Source organism: Eubalaena glacialis, chromosome 12, assembly GCF_028564815.1.
Source record: "Eubalaena glacialis isolate mEubGla1 chromosome 12, mEubGla1.1.hap2.+ XY, whole genome shotgun sequence".
Classification (NCBI taxonomy): domain Eukaryota; kingdom Metazoa; phylum Chordata; class Mammalia; order Artiodactyla; family Balaenidae; genus Eubalaena; species Eubalaena glacialis.
Window position 1 is genome coordinate 3,885,106 of NC_083727.1, and position 18,280 is coordinate 3,903,385.

Here is an 18,280-nt window from a genome sequence, read left to right on the forward strand (position 1 = left end):
AGGGCAAAAGGCTTGCAAAAAACTTCACACAACTTTGCATAACTTTGCACAACTAACAAGTTCGATGTGGTGTGATGAGCAATTAGACAAACAGAACTTTGCCAACTATAAGTTGTGTGATTTTGGGGCAAGTTGCCATCTTTACCGGGACCTTCATGCACCAGGTAGAACCCAGTACCCTGTATGCAAATCAAGGCGTTTATTTTGTCTCTATTACCATGAAAACACGACCACACTTACCTGAATCACCACTTGCACTTTTTAAAGGCACCCAGATAAGGAACGCCCCTTATTTTTAAGAAGAATCAAGTTTTCTGTCCTAGAAAGAAATCAGAAATGTTGATGAAATTATACACAAGTATTGGAGGGGCGTGAACTGAAGAATGTGGATTGGGAGTGGTACTCATAATTCACGTTTGGGAATGATGATAAAAATACAATAAAAATTAAATCCAAAGATATGGGAAGAGGTGGCAAAATTAATGTAGAAATATTATAATTAAGTAGGGGCAGTACATAAATTCAAGAAAAAGAAAGGATTATATTTACAAATGGATTAAGGCTGTGAAAAGCAAGTAACAAACTATGAAAAATTTTGTATTTATTGAGGTAAGAATATTTTGAATTATAGTGTTTTATAAACTTTAATAACTCACTTTCATCTACTTTTATATTTTGATTTGAAAGTTTTATGAATAATACTTATAAAATTATATTTTTAAATTTTAGGTGGGGGGTATGAAATTGTCTTTACTTTCTAAAAATTATTAGCTTTCTCAATTAGTAATGCAGAAATAATGTAGTTTTACTGGGTAAAAGGGATATTAATGCTTAAAAATTCCAGCAAGGATCAAGATTTTAAATAGATACAAGGAAGTTCACACATACGAAGAAAAGTTTTAGGTTCTTTCAATATCTTCATATTTTTGCTGTCTTTGTTGAAATCATTGTGAACATAAAATTGTGTCGAAAGGAATTTTCCTCAGTTTGATAGCCCTTTCAGTTTGGGGCTTATCACTATTTTCTATAGTAATGGTTCATTAGTGGGCATCCTGTTTACTGATAATGTTTGCAGGAGAACTTTGAATTGGCTTTGAAAACAACATATGAATGATAGATTACTAAAAAGCATTTGGCAGTCTGTGTAGCAGACAGTGACAGCCATGCCCATCGTCCCTGGGTGTGGTTCCTGCTGATGATGTAGAAGAGGGGTTAGCAAACTGCAGCCTGCAGACCAGTTGGGCCTGCTGCCGATTTTTGTAAATAAAGGTGTTTTGGAACACAGCCATGCTCACCTGTTTACACATTGTCTATGACGGCTTTTGCGCTGTAGTGGCAGAAATGAGTCATTGTGACAGATGTCTCACGGCCCAAAAACCTTTTACTCTCTGGCCCTTAACAGAAAGTTTGCTTCTCTGACATAGAGGAGGTGTGGTAGGAATTTACTGTTTTCCCCTGTCCGGTACCCAAGTTTCCCTTTTCTGGTAGCAGCTCATGATTTCCCTTTCGGGAACTGACCTCCTATACTCTTGATCCTTATTCTTTGATGGGCCCAATCCTGCTCCAGCTCCAGGAAGGGGCACCTGGCCCATCCTTGGCCAACCAAAGTCAGGGTGATCAGTTCACGGAAGGGTGCTTTATGTGCTTTGGGCCAACTCAGAACCTTTGATAAAGGTATTTTCTGGTAGGCAAGAAGGCTTTTTTATTCCTAAAAATTTGCTAAATTTATGGGAGATAACTCAATTTCCATGTTGAGAGAGCCTGTCTCAGAATGAGGCTAACCAAAGTACAGCTGGTCCAGCACGGAAGAGGAAAAGATGGGGACAGAAATAAAATTATAATGAACTATATCTGTATGTATACATGTCTATCTATCATCTATCTATCTATCGACCAAATTCAGGTAACATGGCTTGTTGCCTGGAATCTAGCTGTACTGGGCCTCCCTGCAAACTTAGACCCCACTTTAAGTTGTGTTTTGGTCTCTCCCAAATAAAGCATTCCAGTGAACACAGTGTGTTCTCAAGTTGGGGTGGGGATCAGGGAGTGGATAGTGCATTGAAGAAAGAATCTTCCAAAATCATGACAATGAAAGCTGTAGAAAACAGTCAAAAAGTCACTATCTGGCAGAGGAAAAATGATGTCAAGGCAGAGAGAAAATCACTTAGAGCCAAATGCTTATTTGCCTTCCCTGATGCAAAACAATTGACGTGGGAATCACTGGTGCGTAGGAACTGGGGCGTTGGGCTCCTCTCTGAGAATGTGACAGACATGGTGAAGTTGCCAGTTGAATTCAAAAGGCCTTGAAGTAAGATTTTTAAAACAAAGCCCTCCTCAAAAGCATTCCACTAAGTGACAGAGTGACCACATATTGTAGGATTCCATTTGTATGATTTGTCCTGAAAAGGCAAATTTATAGAGACAGAGGGTGGACCAGTGATTGCCTGCTGTCGGAAAAGGGAATGGGAATTAGCTGGAAATGGCCATAAGAGATTTTACTGGGGAGATGGAAATGTTCTAAAACTGATTTGTGGTGATGGTTGTATCACTCAGTAAAGTTAATAAAAGTCATTTGAAATGGGTGAATTTTATGATATGTAAAATATACTTCAATACAGTTGTTAAAAAATAAAGAGGCACAAAAGATAAAACTAAGATGAAAGTGAGATAAATAGCAATGCTTAAAACAGAGTTTTATTTAAAGATATTGTTCCTGCTGAGTTGGGACATGGTGTTGATAATATCACTTACAGCCAAATGCAATATACATACCTTGGTTGAATCTGGTGAAGAAAGAAAAACAATTATACAAGACATTCTTGGGACAATTGGAGACATTTAAATATGGATTGGATATAATAGCATTATGGAAGTATTTATTTATTTATTTATTTTTGGGGGCTGCACCGTGCAGCTCTCGGGATCTCAGTTCCCGGACCAGGGATTGAACCTGGGCCACAGCAGTAAAAGCCTGGAATCCCAACCACTAGGCCACCAGGGAATGCCCTAGAAGTATTTTTAATTTTCTGAGATGTGATCATCATTATACCTTAATTTTATGGGAGAATATTCTTTTTTTTTTTAACATCTTTATTGGAGTAATTGCTTTACAATGTTGTGTTTTAGTTTCTGCTGTATAACAAAGTGGATCAGCTATATGCATATGTATATCTCCATATCCCCTCCCTCTTGCGTCTGCCTCCCACCGTCCCTATCCCACCCCTCTAGGTGGTCACAAAGCACTGAGCTGATCTCCCTGTGCTATACAGCTGCTTTCCACTAGCTATCTTTTTTACATTTGGTAGTGTATATATGTCAATGTTACTCTCTCACTTCGTCCCAGCTTCCCCTTCCCCTCCCTTGTGTCTTCAAGTCCATTCTCTACGTCTGTGTCTTTATTCCTGTCCTGACCCTAGGTTTATCAGAACCATTTTTTTTTTCTAGATTCCATATATATGTGTTAGCATACAGTATTTGTTTTTCTCTTTCTGACTTACTTCACTCTGTATGACGGACTCTAGGTCCATCCACCTCACTACAAATAACTCAATTTCGTTTCTTTTTATGGCTGAGTAATATTCCATTGTATATATGTGCCACATCTTCTTTATCCATTCATCTGTCAATGGACACTTAGGTTGCTTCCACGCCCTGGTTATTGTAAGTAGTGCTATAAGGAATATTGTGGTACATGACTCTTTTTGAATTATGGTTTTCTCAGGGTATATGCCCAGTAGTGGGATTACTGGGTCGTATGCTAGTTCTATTTTTAGTTTTTTAAGGCACCTGCATACTGTTCTCCATAGTGGCTGTATCAATTTACATTGTCACCAACAGTGCAAGAGGGTCCCCTTTTCGCCACACCCTCTCCAGCATTTATTGTTTGTAGATTTTTTGATGATGACCATTCTGACCAGTGTGAGGTGATACCTCATTGCAGTTTTAATTTGCATTTCTCTAATGATTAGTGATGTTGAGCATCCTTTCATGTGTTTGTTGGCAATCTGTATATCTTTGGAGGAATATCTATTTAGGTCTTCTGCCCATTTTTGGATTGGGTTGTTTGTGTTTTTTTTGGTATTGAGCTGCATGAGCTGCTTGTATATTTTGGAGATTAATCCTCTGTCAGTTGCTTCGTTTGCAAATATTTTCTATGGGAGAATATTCTTATTCTTAAGAATGCATGCTGACATATTCAGGGTAGCAGGATAATAATAATTTTAAAAGCCTGACATTTACAGTATTTCATTGTATCTAATACTCCAACTATTGTAAGATGCATCATTATTATTTATACCAGGAAAAGGGAAAAACATTGCCAGTAAAAATGATACAACACCTTCACACTAAAACAAAAGCAATCAACCAAATAAGCAAAGACAGAAAACAATCTCCTGGAGTAAAACAAGGTTTTGGAAACACAAACCAGAGGTGCCTGAAAAACCACTGGGAAGATGCAATCTGAAGCCTCCTACTTCTTTATCCATCACGAATGAAGTAAAATACATGGAAAACAGTAATATCTGGGTGGCTTATGAAGTTTTCAGCCCCAAATGCATTCCACTGATTTAACGTTTGTTTTATGTAATGATTTATTATTGAGAATTATTATTCAATAACTTTGAGTGGTAGCGAAAATGTTGAGTTGCACAGCATGCATTGATGAGGATGCCGGGAAAAGTTCAGTCAGCTCATCAAGATCAACGTGAGTAAACCAGGGACTGGGGGGGATATGCTGGAGGGATGCACCTGACACGTGCTACTCACACCACGATGAGTAGAACCTGATTTCTGATCTCTGGAAAATCTCACTCTAATGTGGACCACACTAATGAGGAAGATACCCAGGCAAGCGAGAAAGGAGAGGGATGCCATGCAGCTGAATCTTTCAGGGTCCTACTCTCATTGTCACTTAAAAAAAAAAGATTAGGTTAAATATAGGCAGTGAATGAATTAATACAGAAGTCAACAGAAAGTTGAAAATAATGGAAGGGGAAGACGTATTAGGAAGTTGTAAAGAGAGGAACAATACTCAGGAAGGGGATGTGTATGCCTGTGTGGGGAAGATGTTAGCTGAAGAGTGCATATTTTTAAATCTTGGAGATAAGTAAATGAGGCTACAAGCAATTTATTGATCCTGAGGAATATGTGTATATATATATATATATATATATATATATATTATACACGCACACATTCTCTACCTGGAAAACTGAACAAGGCAAAAATAAAATATGTCTGACTTTTTTGACTAAAGACAAAAAATGATAGACCGTAAAAGTAGTTTGTTGTTTCTCTTCCTATTACCGATGACAATTATAATTGAATAATTATTTATGTAATTATTTGTCTACAGTTTATTGCTCTACCAGACTACAAACTATGTGAGAACCAAACTGTCTATCCCCTGTACGGTCATTTCCTTAGCTCTAGCTTGTTAGATCGTTCATGCTGATTCAACAATTTCTTAATGAATGAAAGGATGCAGTTTCTAACAGGTCAAAATATTTCAGAAAAATAAATGCTCCATAAAATATGAATGTAAAGACTTAAGGGAACAAAAGGTAGTAGAGAAGCTAACACAGTAAATAATTATTTGTCGAAAGAATAAATGAGCCAGTCTGTGTGACAGGAACTAAATAAGAAATGTAGGAAAAGGTTATTCAAAATTGTGAGCCCTCTAGAGGCTGATGGTCAGGCAGTTTTTATAGAAGCGAGTTTTGGGGGATGAAGAGGATTTTGCCAGGGACTAAGGAGTGAAGTTTAACCCAGTGAAATTACTTAGATACGATCATTCCTTGAGGTTTGGAATATTATTGTGTTGGTTGATTAGAAGCAATGGCAAGTGGTTTTGCATGGGTGGGATGTGGGAAGCAGGGGTGGGGGGGCAGGAGGTGGAAGACAGCCTGAGAAAGGGGTTATCTGGAGACCAAAGAGAGGGAGGGGAGTGGCCCCTGAGGAAGGGTCAGGCAGAGTGCAATCACCAAGACATAGTTTGCCTGCCAAAATTTCTCTGAAAGTGATGGAGGGCCTTTGGAGGGTTTGGAGTAGGAAGAAATACTATTAGTTTTGTTATTTAGAAAGATGAGTGTTTTAGTAATGTGGAGAATGGGTTACATTGGAGACCAATAATCCTTTTAGGAAGCAAAGTTATAAGAACTTAATATAGGGCATTGGTAATAGCAATCGAACGAACAACTTGAATAGATCTTAAAGTGACTTTGTAATCTATTGGGTATGGAGTTTGAAGGAGAGGTGAGTGTCTGAGATAATAATTCTTGCCTTTTTAGAGTTCATAGGCTTTTGAGAATTAGATTAAATGTTGACTTGGAAAATGTTATCAGCACACAAACACACACATTTTTGCTGAGAGATTTGGGGGAGGATTTCAGTGATCTACAATACATCCCTCTCAACATGGCCTTGCTCCATCCCTGAGGTTGATTTAAATTTAATCTCTGTTAAGAACCCCTGGTTTAGGAAAACTAGCTGAAGTGAGCCTGGGGTAGACTGTTCAAAAATGGAGTCATTACCTGACATAGGAAACAGAAACGAAAGTGAAGTTTGGAGGGGAAAGATGACATCAGTTGAGGAAATGTTGAAACCTAATAGATACTACTATTAATGTAGCTAAAAGCACAGGGTGTAAGCTAGGAGGACTATTTTGTCTGAAATAATCAGTTAATAGGTGGTATTCAAACATCAGAAATAAATAAGGAAGTCTGGGAGGAGTACCGAGAGAAAAGAGAAGTGAACAAAGGATAGAATCTTGAGGAACATAAGAGAGTTCCTTAAAATATACTGAGAATTGGGCAGATAATCAATAATCCATGCTACTGATCTCGGAAAGGCAGCAGTGAGCAGTGACATGAAGCAAGATCTTAATTCCCTGCCCAGGAATTGAAACTGGGTAGCCTGGATGAAAACCGGGAATCCTAGCCACTAGACCACCAGGGGCTAGAGGCTAGAAGGTATTTTTCCCTGGCTCTTGCCCCCATGGAAAAATGCATTTCTCAAGGAGGCAAAAACTGTAAAAACAGGCACAAGTTTATTATTAGAGACACAGCACAGCAACAAGTGGGAGAGCACACAGAGAAACAGTTTGTTTCGTTAAGACGGAAGCAGGGCAGAGATGCACCCCTGCAGAGAAAGGGTGTGGGCGAGTGCAGTGAAGAGGAGGTTAAGTCATTTACAGGGCAGTTCTTCCAGGTCTTTGTTTACCTTTGGCCAATTATCTGGTTTCTTTCTCCACACCTGACCTCCCCTAGGACCCTTCCCACCATGCTTGCACAACATTTTTCCAGGATGGATTCCAGCCCAGAGGCCTATGGGGGGGGACTTGGCATCACATATTATGGGATGGTGCCCCCCAAGGAGCCTTTCTGTACCCACGCAATGTCTCCCTTGCCCCAGGGATGGGAGATACGTGACCTGTGGATCTATTACTCAAACAAGGGTTAGCTCCTCTCTGTTCCTGCCACGACTGTTATCTTAAAGTGTCCTCAGGAGACAAAAGTCCAGCTATTTACCCTGTTTCTGTTGTAATTTCTATTTCAAAGTGCAAACAGGAGGCTGGTTGTAAGTGTCCGGCCTGCAGCCCATCTTTTTCTCTCCCCAAGAAATGTAATCAGGAGGCCAGTTGTAAATGCCTAGCCTGGAGCCCATCTATCTCCTGCCTCACTACTAAAAGAAAGATAATTTTGAGAAGAATGGGTGATCTTTTAAAAATGCCTCAAAGAGACCAAGAAGTTGAGAACTACACAGTCTCTTGGGCCTGACAAGTGGAGGCCGTTGGTGGTGGTTAGTTACTAAAAGTTGTGTCATTGGTGTGGGTGGAGCCGAGCTAAGACCCAGACTGCAGTGACTTGAAGTGTGAATGGGCACAGAAAACAAGGGGAGACAGCAAGTGCAGAGCCTTTTCTTTTGAAGAACTCGTTTGTGAAGGGGAAGGCCAGGAGCGGTGTAACTAAAGAGAGACACAATCATTGTGGATTCGTTACTAAGGTAAGTTAAGATGTTCAAGGTGCATCCAGTCACGGACCCTGCCTTCAGAAGACTGGCACATGCCCCACTTCCAGACAGACCAGTAGGCTTCGTAGACTCTTGGGTTGACCCAAATGACAACCACTGAAGTAAAGAGTCATACTGGATTGCATTTTGTGAGGCTTTCTACTACTGAATGTGTGCTAGCAAAAGCACAACTTCCTCTTAAATAGAATTAGTACCATGAATTCCTAAAACAAGGGGGTTATTGTTTACAGCATCATCCTGCATTCTTTATCCATTTTTCCCTCACAAATAACACATATGAGTGTTTCAGCTATGTAGTCAAAATGGTAACAATGCTCCTTTGAAGTGGAATAATCTTTGAAATATTTTTGTCTCACTCAGTGTGTTTAGAATGCAGTCCAAACAGAAAAGAGGTAAGATCTAAAGTTATTAGTTCTTCATTTTAATTAACATGACTGTATACGTTTTCATCTATGTGAAAAATAGACCCTAGACAAGTTCTTTACATATATTTTAGGAGCAAATGATAGGTTACTTTTACTATCTATATATTCTATACTAAAATTTAAAAACTGTAGTTTTGAGTAATGCACTTAAGTTTATAACATATAAGAACCTCACAACTCACACTACTATTTGTTTCTCCAGGCTACTCAACATTTGTGCATTTCAATTATGTCTTCCTTTAATTGTCACAATAGAACACTAGGCATAACTGCTTATTCCTCAATTCTTGTCTCAGGAAGTGTGCTTATTTTCTTATTAATTAATTAATTTATTCCTTATGTTGAGGCCAAATCTGGCCTCTGTACCCTGACACCGAATTAAATCTCGGAGACAGAGTTTTGGGTGAAGTAGAAAAGAATAGCTTTATTGCTTTTACAGGCAAGGGGGGGCCACAGCGGGCTAATGTCCTCAAGACTGTGTGTCTCCACCTGGAAGGGGTGTTATGTGTATCCCTTGAGGGGGAGCCAGGAGCCTGCCCCAAGGCTGCACTATTGTTTCTATTCCCTTGTTTCCATATCTGCTCCCTTCCCTAATTAGCAACTGTTTGAACCTGCTCTGGGAACTCAGGGAAGGTCATGGAGGCTGAATGAAGCCTATTTCCTGTAATCAAGAAATGGGGGAGACAGAAAGGCTTTTGTTCCCAGGAGCCCCACAGGGTCCTGCTCGGGTTTCAAGGTCAGAGTTTATTATGTGCGAGGGTACTAGAGAAATAAAGAAGGAAGAGGGAGACATGGGCTCTGCTTGCATGTAGTAGCTAACCATTTTACAAATAAGTAAGTGGTGGCAGGCATAAGAGAAGAAAAGTGCAAGGTGTTTTAAAAAAAATTTTTTTTTATGGAAGTATAATTGATTTACAATATGTTAATTTCTGCTCTATATCATACATAAATATATGTACACACACACATTCTTTCTTATATCCTTTTCCGTTATGGTTTCTCATAGGATATTGAATGTAGTTCCCTAGTGCAAGGTGTTTTGACAGTGTGAGGTGGGGAGGGTCTTCTCTAGTTCTGGAGGTTTAAAGAAAGCCTTCGTGAGGAAGCACCACTGATGCCAGTACTTGAATGAAGAGCAGGGCTTGGCCAAATGAAAAAGTGATGGAGAATATTTTAGATAGAGACGGTAGTGGTTATAGAGGACCTTGGCACATTTAGGGGGCAAAAGGAAGGCAACTGTGTCAGGGGATTAAAAACATCATGGATGAAATGAAGGTGAAGGTAGTCAGGGACCAGGACATTCAGGACTTCGATACAGACAAGATGACAGGATGTCTGGGAATGATGTCAGATTTGCCTTAAATGACCCCTCTGGCTGCCAAATGGGGAAGAGAATCAGGAGTGCAGGAGTGGCTGCAGAAAACTGTTTGGGGACCATTGCAGGTGTCCAAGAGAGATGAGTAGGAGGTGGGACAGAGCTGTGCAACGGGATGATGAGAAGCTGACAGAGTGGGTTTGAGGGAAATTCTATTGGTTATGATGCGAGGCAGACAGTTGGCAGTGGCTGCCTGGCTTCTGGCATAAGCACCTGGGTGGATGGAGATTCCTCTCCTCAGGTGAGGGGCACTGAGGGAGCAGGGGAGGGTGAGTGGGAGCCTGAGTTGTGAGAGGATAAGGTGAGAATCAATAATAGTTTAAACCAGTTTTGGTTTGTATCAGAAAGCAACAGTATTATTTTATCTAATTAACAGTAACAGTTGAGCCTATGATATTATTTCTTTGATGACATTTCAGATAGCTTCAGGGTCTACTGACGTGAAGTAGATGCTGCAAACTGTACTGCGTTTTTAAAAGACACATTTAAGACAAAAGGGGGTTATTTTCCTCTTTGGTTCTTTTTTTCCTCTATGGTATGAGATGACCTGAAATGAGAGAATAAGCAGATAAATTCAGTGATGATGATTTCTTGCTGTTCAAATGGCTCTCTGACCTGTGCCAGGGGAACACTTAGTGGTTTCGCCTCAGCTCCCTCCACGGCAGTGGTCCCCAACATTTTTGGCACCAGGGGACCGGTTTTGTGGAAGACTATTTTTCCACAGATGGGGAGGGGGGGTGATGGTTCATGCAGGAATGCCAGCGATGTGGAGCTGCAGATGAAGCTTTGCTCACTTGCCCACCACTCGCCCCCTGCTGTGGGGCTGGGTTCCTAACAGGCTGCGGACCTTACTGGTCTGCAGCCCTGGGGTTGGGGACCATTGCTCCATGGCATCTGTGATGTCAGTGAAATCCTCTCCTTAAAAAACTATTTCAAAAATGTCCACCTGTTTCAAGGATTCCTCAGCAGAGAATATCACAATGAGGACATTCTAGGGTTAGGATAGCAGCGGAGGGTGTGGGAAATTCATAGAGAATATACACGGTATTTCTACTCAAAACCAGGAAACAAGCTAAAAAATAAGAGAATTTATTTTAAAAGAAATCTTGGAAGAAGTTTTCAGGATTAGTGAAAATATAATCTAGACTCTCATGGCTTCTAAAGTGGAGACGTTCATGTATTTAGGGATACCTGGGATGTCCTGCAAGAGCCAGAAATGCCTTCAGAGATGCTTAGGAGGGAGTCCCTCATTCACTGCTCCGATGCAGCATATGGACCCACGGGAGGCGTACCCAGCGCCTCTGCCCCCCTGCACACAATTTGATGCAACTCTCGGCAACTCCCACTGGTGTCAAAAAGTGGGATCCCATGTTAGAAAGTATTGGCTTATATTTTCATAATTTGGAAATTGTTAAAGGTGACCCTCAGTTGATTTAAATAACAAGAAAATGCCATTTCTTAAGTGTTTGTGTGCACTCCTCTGCATATTGGGTAAACCTCACTACTACCTCTATGCTCCCATGTGTGAAAAAGTTCTGTTTCTGGTTGTACAGCAGCTGGCTTTAATCCAGTTAACAAAAGATATAGCAGATGTGGGCTGGCAAAGAAAAATATCTTCAAATATCTGCAATAGCTGCCAATTTTTGCACCTTTACTTCTTTCAAAATGGGGTGCTGATTGCCTTATATCAACATAGTGCCATTAGCCAGTTGTGTCTTTTCCTTAAAACCTAATATATCTTATCCTTTCCTAGTCAAGAAAACCCTTTTTCTTTTGTTTACCAGATCAGTAAGAGTTAATACTATTATTATTTTTTAAAAAGTCTGAAAATGAAATATGATCCTTAATGCCGCCTACATAAAGCTACAGCTATTTCAAAATCAGGTTTATTATCTTTCCGAAGGAGAAGAATACATTGTTTCTGCTTGGCTTGTCCAGGGAACATCTTAGACTGGGTTCTAAATTGTGCTGTTTTCTGAGTTTCCTGGTAAAAAGAGATTTAAAATGAACATGACACTGATGAACTTCGGGCATTGAAATTTGTGCTCCTATACAAGGGATTTAAATATTTTGAAGATTTATGAAAGTTCATTAGGAAAAAAAAAATTTTGCATGGCTCAATAAAGATTTCTAAGATCTCTTAAAATCTTTAAATTAGCACGTATAGCTACATAGTTCAGAAATTTATTTTAGGCCATTACTTACCTTCAAAGAGGGAATAGGTTTGGATGGCCCAATATCTGTGACAATCAAGCATGCCAATTGCATCAGGCATACTGTAGTGATTTCATGCACTCATCCATCCATCCATCCATTTCTTATTTTACATATTCCACAAATATTTATTGAGAGATTTCTAAGCACATATTTTTTTTTGTTAGTTTCTGGGTGCAGAGAAAAATGAAGTACCTGTTTTACTCATAGTGTTGTGGGAAGGCAAACATACAAACAAACAAGTATAATGCAGTTTAATTCTAGAAAATGATGGGAAGTGCCCAAATCAGTAACATACGATCTTGAGAAGACCTTACTCTCCCTCTAGTTCTTTCCGAAAAATGACTAGAAGAAATGATCTTTTGTCCCCCTCCAGAAGTATTAAGTATCTGTTTAGGACACACCCACTTCTGTGATTATAGATCCAGGGGTAGGGGACATTTTGTGTACACCAAACATGAAGACTGCAGGGACTTGATGGCTTCAAATCAAATTTTAGGTCACTACTATTATCATAAATGAAAATACTAACTAAGTCGTAAAGCACTTTATGGATTTAGAAAGAGATTTAACATTTAGCCTTATAAACTCAGACCTTGTACAAAATCTATTTGTAATGGCTTACTCATGGTAATTGACATTATCAGACAGTGGTTTAAATTGAAGATGCATGGTGTTAGGAAACAAAACTGTCAATCTTGCCATCATAAAAGAACAAGACATTCAAAGATATGCCATTAGGAAAGAAATTATATCCCTAAAGCACAAATCTGCAACTGTGAAATATGTTCAATCTTACAAAACACGCTATAAAAGAAAGCAACATATTTCAAACAGCATATTGTAACTGATGACTGTTAAAACTGAAATGCACAGGAAAAATTTTTTTTAGGATAAACGTATGTTATTTTTCCAGGGCAAATCATCCAATCTTTACTGCTTCGCAGACAATTCTGCCATTTCAGAGGCTTTGGGAGAGGATCTCATAAAAATCGATTATAAAATGGCATTTTTAGCCATTCTAAGCCTCAAGTCTTTAGTTTTTTGTTATAAATATTTATGGTGAAGCACAATTGATTATGCTTCATAAAACAGTAATAGTTACCTACATAAAATTCAGTCCCTGTGATTTTGTTTAACCATTGCTGATACATAAACATTGCTAGTCTGTAGTAAGGCTTTATTCTTCCTGCTACAAAAATTACCCAAATTTGGAACTATAGTCAAAACTACATTCACCTAGAAAGTCACCCAAAAGAATTATGCCTTAAGTTGACAATTCAGTTGTCACATGTGAATTCTTGCAACACAAATGTCACAATGTTTTCATTTGTTTCTACATCAGATACACCCCCCAAGGAGAGAAATATAACTCATGTTACCTTGTATTTTCTACTGCAGGAAAACTTTAATTAGGTGTAAATGAGTTTAACCAATGAATAATTAACTTCTATTGAAGTTTAAGGAGATTGCCTGACCTGGCCATTCTATTCTGAATTTAATCTGGAAAAGGCTGGATAATTAGTGTTCAAGGAATTAATGCTGTCCTTCTCAGTGTTCACACTGGACAGGGTTGAGTCAGCCAAAAATTTAATTCTAGAGTCAACTTCTCAGGGCTCAACAGACCATAGCGTACAATTTTACCATGAAATATAACCCAGAAGAGTTTGATTGTGCCCTTTGCATTGGGAGGTTATCAACATTATGGAGTCTTGGTCATCCTTTGTGGAGCCTATTGAATACCTGCTGGTCCATGTTTCTTGGATCTATGATTTTAGAGCACACTTTCAAGTTTCATTAACAACCATTCATGCATTTGTTCATCTATTTATTTGCCTTTTATTTCATACCTACGATGGCTTGGTAATGTGCTGGCTGCTGGGGATAAAAATTTAAACCAAACCCAGTCCCAGGTCTTAGAGAACTTACAGAGAGAGAGCCAGAAAAGTACATGAACAGTTTAAATGCATTGTGACAAGTGCTGTATTAAGCGTTCTAAGTACTAAGAAACATTGCGAATGCAAGCCCTAACTATACCTGATGAATAGTAATGAACAATCTGAGCCTTTATGAATACTTTTTCTGGCAATACTCAATCACATGGAAGGAAGAAGAGTGGGATTAAGGTTGGGGACATGCAGGGCCGTGCTGTGAATCGTTGTAGAGGAGACTTGGACTTGAGATGGTGCATATGGATGCAGCACTTAGAAAATTTCACTTCTCACCTACGTATTTGATCTTTTGCTCTACTTAGTTAATGTATATTAAAAATTGAGAAATTACAAGGTACAAGTTGATATAGAAGGTAAAGGTAAAAATAAAATAAGACATAGATCCTTCTTTTTTATAGTGTATAGTTTACTGTTAATAACAGAAAACATCTCTTTTGGAGATATTGAAGTATAGAATTTCTAAAAGCCCTGACTTCTAGGTACTTCAGTACTACAACTGTATGAAGCAGGTACTGTTATCCCATATCAATGTCAGGAAACTGAGCCGGGGATGGGGGAGGTATCACTTAGGGAGTTGTGTCAGAACCAGGTGTGGTGTTCAAACTGGATATGCTCTGTGGAGATTCTGTTGATCCACCTCCCTGCCCAGTGTGGAAGTGAAACTGAGCAGGACTTTATGGGGCCCACCCGGGTACAAATCCTTTCTGTGTCCCCCATTTCCTGTTTGTAGGAAATATGCTTCATTCAGCCTCCTAGACCTTCCCTGAGTTCCAAAGGGCAGATTCAAACAGTTGCTAATCAGGGAAGTGAGGGAATGCAGAAACAAAGGAGGGGCAGTCAAGAAACAATAGTGCAGCGATTAAATCAAGATCTTGGTTCCTCCTCAAGGGATATACATAACAATGTTTTTGAGTTCTTCTGCAGGAACTAAGGTCTCCACCCAGGTGGAAGGGGGTAACTACTTGCTGAGACCCCAGACTGGCTGAAACCAGAAGGCTGACTATTGAGAGTCCTGGAGCCCCGCCCTGTTACCTCCCCACCAACCAATCAGAAGAAAGTCACACACCCGCAGCCCTTTACCCCAAATTTTGCCTGTAAAAACTTTTCCCCCAAAACCATCAGGAGTTCAAGGTTTTTAAGCACAAGCCGCCTGTCCTCCTTACTTGGCCCTGCAATAAAAATTTTCTGCTCCAAACTCTGACGTTTTGGTTTGTTTGGCCTCACTGTGCCTTGGGCCCACCAACTTGCATTTGGTAACAGAAGAATCATTAATAAGTCACTGCTGCTGATGAAGGAAGTCCCCCACTAAGATATGATGTGGAGGGAAAAAATGTTGAGAACTGCTGGTTGAACCACTTTGGAATGAAACTGCTTTTGTGAAGTGTACTGTTTTATGAAAGCCACTGTCATAACTTAAATAATTGTTTTATGGAGATTAGTTGACTGTAGAAACTTAATGAAATAAAAGATATCTTAACTTTGTTCAACAATTGATTCATCTTGGGAAAATAAGACTATATTGCATTCTTCCCCTTTAAACCCTTATGAAAGGAAATATAAACATAATTGTAATGTATATAGGTGGCAGAGGGTAAGGATATGGGAAAGACAAAAACATTGAAATACTTGGGAAAAATCTCCACGTGAATTAAAGATTAACTTAGATTATTATGTAGGCTATGTTTCAAATAATGCTCTAGTTACAAAAAAAGTAGGAATTAAATTGAAACAGATCAAAATCACAAATTATCACAGAACCTATGAAAGTTAAAGCTGGTCTAGCTCAAACAGAAGCTTTGTTAAAGATATATAATCTTTCATGTAATCATAAAGTTGCAGCAACTGGACAAAGACTAATATAACAAGTGTGCCACCGGCAAAGGGCGTTTCCTGTGGCTCCATGGGGGTGAGACTTCTGGCCGTGCCATTTTGGGAGTCGGGACCTTGCATCTGTGTGCATCGCTGGGGACCCCACGGCTGTGAGCTCCCATGCGAGCAGGGAGGGCCTGCAGGTTGCGGGGGAGGGTTCACCTCTGTGCCTTTTTGGGGCTGGGATCAGGGTGGGGCCGTGCCTGTGGGAATCTTCATTGCCCCTCCTTACGGAGTCAGAGGCCGGCATGACCGTGATGACCCTGGGCCAGGTCAGTGGCCTCTGAGGACGGGCTGTGATCTTCATCTGGGAGGAGTGGGCATAGCCAGCCCGACCCAGAGGGAGGACCTGTGCAGGGAGGTGATGCCACACACCCACCGGATCACCAGTGGGAGCTGTGCATGGGAAAAGAGGTGCATCTCCTACAGCACTAGTCCAGGACTTGTATCTCCCAGGTCCTACGTCGGTGCCCACCTGGAGTTGCGGGGAGCCCCACATGTCTGATGGAGCAGACAGTACGCCAGCCATGGCCATCAGCAGTCCTAGGGGCCTGGCCCTGTTGCAGTCGGACTTCCTGGACATGGACATATCTTTCTGTTTAGCCCTCTGGTTACCAGCAGCCAAGGCTCTGCTGAGAGACGTTTACAGAAATTTGGCTACAAACGGAGGGGTGCGGTGGGGGTGGACTAGGGAAGGGAAAGGCTTGTGCTTCAGGGCAAACCTTCACCAGTGGCAGATGCAGCAGATAGAAGGAAAACCCATCAGAGGTGACAAGGACAGGCCGATTTGTGAAGAGCTGTGGAAACCACACATCAGAGACGCCTCTTGCGTGGAAAGGACTTCCTTGGCAGCTTTTCCAGCACCCGGTGAGGGAGCCACATGGGAGACCCACTGTGTGGTGGTCTTCCACACTGTGCAGAGGCACTGCCAGTCCAGTGAATATGTGAACTAAATCCACACATGTTCAGCACCAGAGGATCCACACTGGAGAAAGGCCTTATGAGTGGCCAAGGCAGAGAAATCTTTAGCTGCAATCCCAGGCTTGTTGAATACTGGAGAGCTCACACTAGAGAAAGGCCTTAGTTTTGCAGTGAATGTGGGAAAGCCTTCATCTGCAAATCCAGGCCAAGAAAATCTACACTGGAGAACGGCCTTATGACTGCAGCAAGTGTGGGAAATTCTTTAGCAGCTGATCTGGCCTCCTTCAGCCACAGAGATCACGCTGGAGAAAGGCTTTATGACTGCTACAAATTTGAGAAATTTTTAACTGCATATGGGTCTCATTCAACATGAGAGAATCCATGCTGGAGTAATGAGTACTTATGAGTACAACAAATGTGGGAAGTTCCTCGAACATCTCATTAAACATCGAAGGGTTCATACAAGTGAATGGCCTTGTAAGTGCAGGGAATATGGGGAAGCCTTCAGTACTGGGTTCTTCTTCCTATACCACCAAGTTCACACCAGATGAAACCTGTATGAGTACAGTGAATGTGGGATAACATGCAGTCAAAGTTCTAGTCTGATTAGCACCAGAAATTTCACAACCTAGATAGTCCTTCCTTCCTTTCTTCCTTCTTTCCTTCCTTCTTCCTTCTTTCCTTCCTTCCTTCCTTCCTTCCTTCCTTCCTTCCTTCCTTCCTTCCTCCTTCCTTCCTTCCTTCCTTCCTTCCTTCCTTCCTTCCTTCCTTCTTTCCTTCCTCCTTCACTCCCCCCCCCTTCCTTCCTTTCTTCCTTTATTAAGGCAGTAAGTGTGGGAAAACTTTTAGACCAAGATCTAAACTCCTTCAGCACCAGGAAGTTCTCACAGGAGAGGGGCTTTAGTATTACAGAGAATGTGCCTTCTCCTTTCTCAACGTAACAGTTTACAACAGAGAGCAGCTTTGAGAGTAGCCTTTATTATGGAGCTGTCAGCCAGATGTTGAACCCCATTCACCCAATCCTCTACATGGAAAGAGTCCCTGTGAGTGCCGGGCATGTGAGAGGCTTTCTGGAGCTGTGGTGCAGTTTTTGCCCCGTTCATGGAATTTACCAGTTTTGTCACTATTAGCTCCTGTGGCGGAAGTCACCTTAGCTCTACCAGCTGGCAGGTTTCCAGGTTGCACTGGCCACTTCAGTGTTCTAGAGAAGACAGACTGTCCTCTCTCTCCAGTCTCTGGAGAGGATCGTGAGAAACCTGGGCTCATTCGTTGCAAGGCCTACAGGCTCAGGTAGGAACTGTATATTATATAGGAGCCCTGGGAGTGTTAATAGGGAGTGCGTTAGGCTATACAAACTAGAGGGAAGGTGCCTAGTGTGAAGGTGCATCTACAGATGCTTCCATGAACATGGCTCTGCAGGGTGAGGGTCTGTGGAAATTCCCAGGACCTGTAGACCGGTGTCTCTCCTGTGCTCAGTGTTACTGGAAGAGCAA